Below are 10275 nucleotides of genomic sequence, written 5' to 3' on the forward strand. Positions count from 1 at the left end.
TCCACGTCTCGATAGTCATGAGCCATGGGGGACCCGTGAAGTCCATGTACTAGTCACTCCATACACAATCCAGAGATGACTTCCACCACACCAGCCCCTCCGCACACAGCCTAGAGGTGGCTTCCGTATCACTAGCCATTCCGCACATAGCCCAGAGATGTCTACTATATCAAGTTTGTCCAAGTCTCGGATGTTTCTTTCTAACTTATCATCATCAGTACCAATCACAGTTCATATCAAAGTATCATGAAAATGAGTATAAATGCAATGCATAATATTAATCTTAAGTGTAATCGTATTAAATCTCAATCGTGCCTCTACATGGACACATATAATCAAGTTCTTGCCTTTATCGATGATAATGTCAAGATAAGTGGAGACAACCGTATCACAACCACAATATGGCAACTAAGTAACAAATTCAATACCACACACATGGCAACAAAACAGAACATAACAAAGAGGCGACAAGCCCACTAAATCAACAATAATACCAACCTTAAGTATTCCATCTCAAATTCATACCCGAAGGCGTAACATGATTTCTCCGTCACTAACTAACTATACATATGCGTTATTAACTGGAGTCTAAACAAGAGGTAATTAGGACAACAAGCACAAATATGTCACATGGTGCTAACCCAATCATACTAATAAGCTACTAGTACAGACAATTAAATGAAGGCATCAAGTTCAATCGTCGCAAAGGAGACAAATCACATATAGCAGGACCAACCTAGAAATATCCACCCCAACACCATGTACGAAGACCTAAGCATGCTTACTCCGTCAATCTATACTATTGATATATGAAATCATAATTGGAGTGCATCTCGAGTAAGCCATAACCTACCTTGAGGCCGAGCTGGTGCCACGAACATCCACTTGAGCTTCAACTTCCACTTCCTGAAAAGAAAGCCGAGATGGGAGAGGTCTAGTGTTACACCTCGCATTTTAAGAGCATGATCATGCCACGTACTTCACCATATTAATGGAGTATCGGAGATGTCCCATGAAGTTTTAGAAGGTACAAGTCATGGGAAGTTCGTAACAATGAGGTAAACGATGAATTACGATCTCGTAAGTCGTAACCGGGAAGGACAACCCTGAAACCAAAAGACATGACCATTATCAAGTATGATTAATGATAAATATCATGTATGGAGAGTTTTGAAAGATTATGGGACCAAGCAAATCAAAGAAAATAAGTTTGTCGAAAGTTTGGAAAAAAGTTGGCAGAATTTGGGTCAAATTTGGAGGGGTATATCTCTATGTATATTAAGAGTTTTAAGGAATTTCAAAAGCCCAAAATGAATTTCGTCGAGTCTAGTTTCCAACACAACAAACCTTTCATCAAAACAAGATCGGAGTAGGGATTTATGGTCATTTTAAGATAAAGACTCCAAGCTGCCAAATGGCTTGCGCGGGTCTCACTTGAGAAGGTTGGTGGAACCAGCTTATGAGGGATATAAATACCCCATTAACTCCATTTTTTTAGCATTTTACATTTTCAATAGTCCTAGAAACTTCCCAACACAAACCCCAAATATTTATAGCCCATTAAATTAAGAATTTAACAAGATTACACCAAACTAGTCTATGAAAGGCGATTGTTCTTGCTTCTACTTGATGTTGTGGTAAGTTTGGTCTGGAAGATAGTTGGTGTGGTAGAATTTCTTCAAGTATAAGGTATGTTCTTCATCCTATCTCTTATGTTGAGTTGATTTGAAGATTTAGCAAGTCTTAAAAGTGAAAATAGTTTTGGAGGAAAGGTCATAAAGTGTTGTGTTGTAGTTGTTGTGTTTATGGACTGTTTTGCGCATGTGGTGGCAGGGCTGATTTACATGTATTGAGATGGTATCTAATGTTTTTGGTGCGTTGATGAGATTATACTCCTTGATTGGGAAGAAAGGAAGTGTATATTGTTGTTGTATGTTGAAAAACATCGTGTGGGATGTTTTATGGAATATTTTGGTATTGATGATGATGTGGTTGATATTAGTATTACTATTGTTGTTGTTGTTGTTGTTGGTTCCTGAATTGAGATTTCGGGCTAGGCATATCAACAGAGGAGATACTGTCGAAATTTCGGCAGATTCTAGAAAGGTTTACTTGAAAGTTTAGCACAAGTATACTACGATGAGTCTAACGATAGTGTGAATCCTCTTGAAAGAGCGACTCTGGGACGAATTTTTAACGTGCTCGGAGAGCCTGTTGATAATTTAGGGCCTGTAGATAGTAGTACAATGTCTCCTATACATAGATTTGCGCCCGCCTTTATACAGTTGGATACAAAATTATCTATTTTTGAAACAAGAATTAAAGTAGTAGATCTTTTAGCCCCTTATCGCCATGGAGGAAAAATCGGACTATTCGAAGGAGCTGGAGTGAGTAAAATAGTACTCATTATGGAATTAATTAACAATATTGCTAAAGCTCACCGGGTCGTATCCGTATTTGGCGGAGTGGGTGAACGTACTCGGGAAGGAAATGATCTTTACATGGAAATGAAAGAATGCGGAGTGATTAATGAAGAAAATTTTGCGAATCAAAGGTGGCCCTAGTTTACGGTCGGATGAATGAACCGCCGGGAGCTCGTATGAGAGTTGCTTTGACCCTAACTATGGCGGAATATTTTCGAGATGTTAATGAGCAAGACGTACTTCTATTTATTGACAATATCTTCCGTTTCGTCCAAGGATCAGAAGTATCGGCCTTATTGGGTAGAATGCCTTGCGCTGTAGGTTATCAACCGACCCTGAGTACCGAAATGGGTTCTTTACAAGAAAGAATTACTTCTACCAAAGAAGGGTCCATAACCTCTATTTAAGCAGTTTATGTACCCGCAGACGATTTCACCGACCCCCGCCCTCGCTACGACATTTGCACATTTAGATGCTACTACCGTACTATCAAGAGGATTCGCCTGCCAAAGGTATTTATCCAGCAGTAGATCCTTTAGATTCAACGTCAACCATGCTTCAACCTCGGATCGTTGGTGAGGAACATTATGAAACCGCCCAAAGAGTTAAGCAAACTTTTCAATGGTTGTGTGAAAGATGCAAAGATGCGATCATGAAGAAAACCGAGAAAATTCGAGATATATATGTCTATATATGTGTGCACAAGTTTCAGTATCATAAAGGAGATGAAGACTCGACGAAAGAAGAAAGGAAAGGGTGTACTTTGTGAGGATTTCACGATAAGAACAAGAACCGACAGAACACTAGAAGGACTATGATGCATAGCTGTGATGCAAACAAGTAGTTAAGAAGAATTACGGAACAAAATGAGTGAAGCTAATGAAAGGGACGAATCGTGGGAATGGATGGTGTGGAATATCAACTTTTAATGGTATAGTATAGATAAAAATCGGAATTGGGAACGTAGAGCAAGGAGAACTTCAAGGATATTAAGAAGATAGTCGTGGAGAAAGACTAAGGCTAAAAGAGCGTGGTATAGTTGGACACTCCATAAAGGGCCTAATGAATTCCGATGTCCCCATTAATTCATTAACCTAAGGGACTACTAGTCAAGAGAGGTAGAAGTGAAAAGACTATAAAGAAGGCATTTGAATTGTATCCGATATGTATAAGCATATTGATTTGATACAAGAACTCAATTAGCAAAAAGGAAAACAAGTTAAACCATGCAATGAAAAGAACTCCAGCATTATATGGAGCAGAGGAGTTGAAGGATCGCTAAGGTCAGCCAGATGACTATCAAAGACGGTTAACACTCAAAGGTTACGGTATATGAGAACATCCTTTAAAAAAGGGGAAGAACAAATTCAGTTCTAAGATGAGCTACAACAATCCAGAGCTCAAGAGAGGGAAATATATTGGATTGAAGGAGTCAAATTTCGAGATGAACTGATATGTCAAGAATGTGCTAAAGAAAAGTGAGAATGGATTAAATACAGGTATATCATGAGACAAATCTAGGAAGGAGAATGAGTTTTGTCGATGCGACATGTTATGTCTCCGGACTATGGTTCGAATCGCTTGTACTGAAGAAATTTTGGTTACATTTAAGTGTGTCGTAACGTACTATGAGAGGTGACGAAAGGAGTAAGAAGGGCCTGTAAGCTGACCAAGAAGTAAGTATAAATGACAATATGGATTACAAAATAGAAATCTTAGCCTAGAAGAGATAAAAGTTTTAACAAGAGGAATAATTATAGGGAGTTCAGTGATCTCCAAAGGAAAGGGGAGATAGTGTGCCTATGGATAGCAAGACAACAGTGCTACCTGAGACTAGAAAGTTCCTCGCAAGTCATGAAGTCACAAGTCACTGGTCATATCAAATGTGAGAGTATATTCTATAGAACCATATAGACAATCGTCATGATGCAAGGGCCGACAAAAATGGTGTAAGGACACCGATAGGGAGTCAAAGAACAACATAGGCTAATTTAAGTCTCAAATGATCACCGGTACAAGAGAATCAAGGACATAAGAAGAAAGCATACTCATATCAAAAGGAAGTTATGATTAAGTAGGATTTTATCTTAGTTCCATGTTTATGAGTTTATATTGCAATTATGCTAAAACTCAGGAGAGGAAATTGTAGGAAAAGTTCATGTATGAATAGAATGATATTGTAAGGAATTAAAGAGTCCAACCAAGGAATTAAAAGAAGATGATATGGTATGTATATAAGGTCAACGAGTACAAAAAGGGACAATCTAAAATAGCACCAAAGAAGCAAGCAAGGAAGGGTGCCATATTTGAACAAGAGAATTTGTCTACTAGTAGAGAAATAAGGAGCAAGGCAAAAGAGTACAACAATTAAGAGTGCTCACAGATTGGCAGGGAGCCGTAGCAATCACGAGTTAAGACCATCTTAAGGGCAACAGGTCCCAGGACAGTAACTAGATATCAGTGACCACTGAGTACATACATAAGAACATGAGGATATGGAACTAATGAATGAGTTCAACAGAGAATTGGGAGGATATGAAAGAAGGCTAATGGGCCCATAGTATAAGAGCATGGAGATTAGGAACTAAAGGAGGACAACCATTTCAAGAAACTAATAAAAGTATTGTAAGCTCGCAAGCTACAACATTCGAGAACGAATGTTCCTAAGGGGGGAAGGATGTTACACCTTGCATTTTCAGAGCATGAGAATGCCACGTACTTCATAGTATTAATGGATTATCCGAGACGTCCCATGAAGTTTTAGAAGGTACAATGGGAAGTTCGTAACAATGAGGTAAAGGATGAATTACGATCTCGTAAGTCGTAACCGGGAAGGACAACCCTGAAACCAAAACAAATGACCATTATCAAGCATGATTAATGATTTTATCATGTATGGAGAGTTTTGAAAGATTCTGGGACCAAGAAAATCAAAGAAAATAAGTTTATCAAAAGTTTGGAAAAAAGTTGGCAGAATTTTGGACAAAATTTTGGGTCAATTTTGGAGGGGTATATCTCCACGTATATTAGGAGTTTTAAGGTATTTCAAAAGACTAAAATGAATTTCGTCGAGACTAGTTTCCAACTCAACAAACCTCTCGTCAAAATGACATCGAAGTAGGGAGTTATGGCCATTTTAAGATAAAGACTCCAAGCGCTGGTCCCACTTGAGAAGGTCGGTGGAACCGACTTATGAGGGGTATAAATACCCCCATTAACTCCATTTTTTTAGCATTTTACATTCTCAATAGTCCTAGAAACTTCCCAACACAAATCCCAAGCATTTATAGCCCATTAAATCAAGAATTTAACAAGATTACACCAAACTAGTCCATGAAAGGTGATTGTTCTTGCTTCTACTTGATGTTGTGGTAAGTTTGGTCTGGAAGAAAGTTGGTGTGGCTGAATTTCTTCAATTATAAGGTATTTTATTCATCCTATCTCGTATGTTGAGTTGATTTGAAGGTTTAGTAAGTCTTAAAAGTGAAAATAGTTATGGAGGAAAGGTCATAAAGTGTTGTGTTGTAGTTATTGTGTTTATGGACTGTTTTGAGCATGTTGTGGCCGTGTGGTAGGGCTGATTTACATGTATAGATATGGTATCTAATGTTGTTGGTGTGTTGATAAGATTATGCTCCTTGATTGGAAAGAAAGGAATTGTATATTGTTGTTGTATGTTGAAAAACATCGTGTGGGATGTTTTATGGAATATTTTGGTATTGATGATGATGTGGTTGATATTAGTATTACTATTGTTGTTGTTGTTATTGGTTACTGAATTGAGATTTCGGGCTAGGCATATAAACAGAGGAGATGCTGCCGAAATTTTGGCAGATTTTAGAAAGGTTTACTTGAAAGTTTAGCACAAGTATACTACGATGAGTCTAAAGATAGTGTGAATCCTCTTAAATGTGGACTTGTGAGCTCGGAGGAATAAGCGTAGATAATTGGAGGCTGAACAGGTATGTAAAGCTATCCCTTCTTTCTTTTTGGCATGAATTACATAAAACGAGCGAACGATGAACATACATGACTCCAATGAATTCTAGTTCTCAGTGGTACTTGACATGACAGTTGTCTTTGATTCTCAAGTGTTTGTTCATTCTGTTTATTCCCTAGAGTTCTAAATGATGATTTTGTTTGTACATGATTGCTTCAAATATTCTATTCGTGCACATTGTTATTGCCTCACTTCACCGAGTCCCACACTAGCGGGCCGGGTATGTATATTATATATTTCACCGAGTCCCATAATAGGCCGGGTACGCTATATATTTCACCGAGTCCCATAATGGGCCGGGTACGCTATATATATTTCATCGAGTCCCATAATGGGCCGGGTACGCTATATATTTCACGGAGTCCCATAATACCAGGTACGCTATATATATTTCACTGAGTCCCATAATGGGCCGGGTATGCTATATATATTTCACTGAGTCCCATAACGGGCCGGGTACGGTATGTATGTATATGACTTCGTTCATCGAGTCCCATAGCGGGTCGAGTACGGTATATTATATAAATGAATGACTCTCATCTCGTAAGGCACAGATGCATTGGTATATTTGATTATCATACTTGTCTCCTGTCATCTTTTACTCAGTTATGACTATCTTTATTGTACTTCATGCTTTATATACCCAGTACATTTTTCATACTGATCCCCTTTCTTCGGGGGCTGCGTTTCATGCGCGCAGGTATAGATACTCAGTTTGGTGATCTTCCAGCTTAGGACCGCTACTCAGCTGCTTGGAGAGCTCCATTGTTCCAGAGCTTGAGTCATTTTGGTACAGATCCTTTTGGTATAGACTTATACATATTCAAGGGTACGACCAGGCCTTGCATCGCCATGCTTCACTGTTATACTCTTAGAGGTCTGTAGACATATGTGGGTTGTGTATATATGTTTTGGTCAGCTATATCGATGTAGTTCGTGTTGGATGTCCCCGTGTATAGTGGCAGCCTTGTCGGTTTGTATATTTGTTATGTTTTGGTTAGCTGTAACTTCTCATGAGACAGGTTCATTTCGATATATGACATGATGAGTTTACAGCATGCTTTTACGGATTGCCATATTGTTTCCAGCCTTAGTCTGAGTATATCTAGCAGGTTCGTATATGGGTGTCCAGCTCGGGCACTAGTCATGGCCCATCGGTTTGGGTCGTGACATCTAGGAACGGCAAGTAATCCCAGTAAGCAAAGTATTAAGAATATAAGATAGGCACAACCCAATAGAAATCTAGAGTACCTAAGATACGACTCCGGGCCCATAAGGGTAAAGTCGAAACATCTTCTCAAACAAAATTTTCTAAGTCTCCATTGATTAATAATCTAAGATTCATTGTCATCTAGACCCAAACAAGCCACCTAATTCATTCATCCTTAAAACCCCCAATTTAAAGAAAACTCAAGACTTTACCCATTTGCAAATCCATTGAAGAAAACAGAAGTTTTGAGTTGGGTAACTAGGTTAAACTAGAAGCTAAGAAATTCTTTCAATTGATCTATGACTTTTAATTAAGAAAGCCACATTTCCCATCTAGGGTTTTACAAGTCAAGAAATCTCCCAATTTATTAAATCCTAGCATCAATTTCTTAAAAAGTAAACGAAGGGGTTAAAGGGAGATAGAGTAGATAAGGTTTAGAACTCAGCCTTCCCAAGGTCACATTGAATTTCCCCTGAAAATGCTCTCCAAATCGGCTTGGAATAAATGTTTGGTGGAAAATAGGGTCAAATCCGACTCTTCTGCTGTGGCGGAACAGATAACGCTGGGGCGGACTTGAAGGCGCGGTTCACCCATTGTAGGAACGAAGGAACTGAATCTGGGAGGTCCTAGATCGATTTTAATTTCTTTACAACTCGACTAAAGGTCAACCTTAACTGAAAATCCCACGCATCCAACTAACGGTGCACATCTGAACAAGGATGGTTTGTGCAAGGTTTAACGGAAGTCGGTAATGACCAAACGGGTTGTTACATTTGATACCAATTAAACAATCGTTCATCCTCGAAAGACAGAAGATGGGAAGAAGACAAGCAGGGTCGTTACAAACACATAGCATGAAATACCTAGGGTCAACGTCACACCTCGCACCTGAACTTAGCGATACCAGCTTCTTTTTACCAATTAACTCTCGTTGTGAGTAAACTGAACCGTCCACTTATGAATACAAATTAGGAATGAACTGTTTGAATGAAAAATTAGAGAAATTTTAATGAATTGGTCGAGTCGCACCGCACCGCACCGAATTTTGATCGTCTAATAGGCTTTCTAGGGTTGCACCTCAATCGGCAATAGACTTAGATTGCATTAGGGTGGAATAACTACTTCTCAACTGGACGGTTATTATCTGGTTCTGCTCTCGTAGAAAGCTATCCGTAAGGGGGCAGTCGCTGGCGCGAGAGATCCCGCTGAAGCGGCTTATAAGAAAAAGGGCGGGACTTACGGTGGGGACGTCACTATCCACTAGGGCGGATGCGCGGGAGGGAGGAATTTCCGCCAAAGCAGAAGTCAGCAACTTTAGAAATAAAAGGGTCGATCCCCTTACCTTCCATACCCCAAATCAAAAACTCCACCACCCGAAATTTTCTCCTTCTCTCCCAACATTACACCCTCTCAACTCCCTTCCCACAAAAATGAAGGTCTCTCCTAACCACTTTAGTCAAACACCACTTCTAAACAGAAACTTGCACAAAATTGTAAGGCAAAATTTCTAGCAAGGATGGGTTATCATCCGTACGCAATCTTCCCCGAATCATCAAAACAAGGTACATATTTACTTTCATTAACTCTGGAATGGTCTTGGGTTACTAATCTGAATTATACATGTCTAATTTCTGATAACTTGTGAGCATGATTTTGAAATTTTAGTGATGTGGGTTTGGGTGAGTGGTAGAAGAATCTAAAAATTGATGATTGTTAAGCGTTTCACTGTGTAACACTTTAGAATTTCTCGGAGTTGGGGTGGAAACTCAAAGAACAATGGGTGATTGTCCATTCTGGTTGGGTTCGAACCCTTGAAACTTTATTGGGGTGTTTGTTGCTTGGAATCATATTTCACGAAGTCTAGGGGCCATGCACGCTTGAATATTAGATGATCTAAAGGTAACACACTGGCTTTGGTTCCAAAATTAAGAAAGGTTTATGAAAATTTTCTGGGTTGCTCAAGGTTAAAGACAAGTCCGCCTCCGCAGACTAGTTCCGCAGGTCCGACTTCGCTTCAGCTGGTCAACTTGTGCTGGCGCAAAAGTAATGGGGGTGGGGAATGTTGCTTAAATGCGAAGGCTCATTCGCTATCGCAGATCCACCCTCGCATCCTTACTTGCGCAGACATAAACTGTCCGCCCATGCAGACACTTATTCGCGAAAGCAGCCTCGTTCCAGCGGCATGTCATCCGCCGAGGTGAGACCTGCACAGGTTTGATGAAAACCAATAGCTTCATACTGGTGCGACTAGGGCTGTTTTTGCTGGTCTCTTGTGCTTGAACGAAATGTAATTAAATAACGGATATGGCACAATTGCCAGAACTTACTTAATTAATTGTTGCAGGTATAAATTCAGTCTCAAAATGAGGGAGAAAGTGCTACTCCTAGCCAAGTGAGTGTTGAAGGAGGATGTGCTGCTCCTAGCCAAGGGTGAGTTGAAGCAGGAGGTGCCAAAAACTATGACACTCTTTGTTTCCTGTCTCGGGAATGTCAGCATAGTTATTTTAAGGATATGGAGGAGAAAGGGCTGCTGCTGGAAAGGGGTCTCAATATGAAAAAGGGTAGATCAACGTGCTCCTGAGTTCTATGAACGACTACATATGATTGAATGGAGTTGCTTCATCAATGATCCTGGTAAAGCA

At 39.7% G+C, this 10275-nt stretch overlaps 1 pseudogene; it reads left to right on the forward strand.

The window, feature by feature from the left end:
• Positions 1-2231: 2231 nt before the first annotated feature.
• LOC132065979 (ATP synthase subunit beta, chloroplastic-like) lies at positions 2232-10067 on the forward strand (annotated as a pseudogene).
• The last annotated feature ends 208 nt before the right edge of the window (positions 10068-10275 follow it).

The sequence above is a fragment of the Lycium ferocissimum genome, chromosome 8 (genome assembly GCF_029784015.1).
Source record: "Lycium ferocissimum isolate CSIRO_LF1 chromosome 8, AGI_CSIRO_Lferr_CH_V1, whole genome shotgun sequence".
Taxonomy (NCBI): domain Eukaryota; kingdom Viridiplantae; phylum Streptophyta; class Magnoliopsida; order Solanales; family Solanaceae; genus Lycium; species Lycium ferocissimum.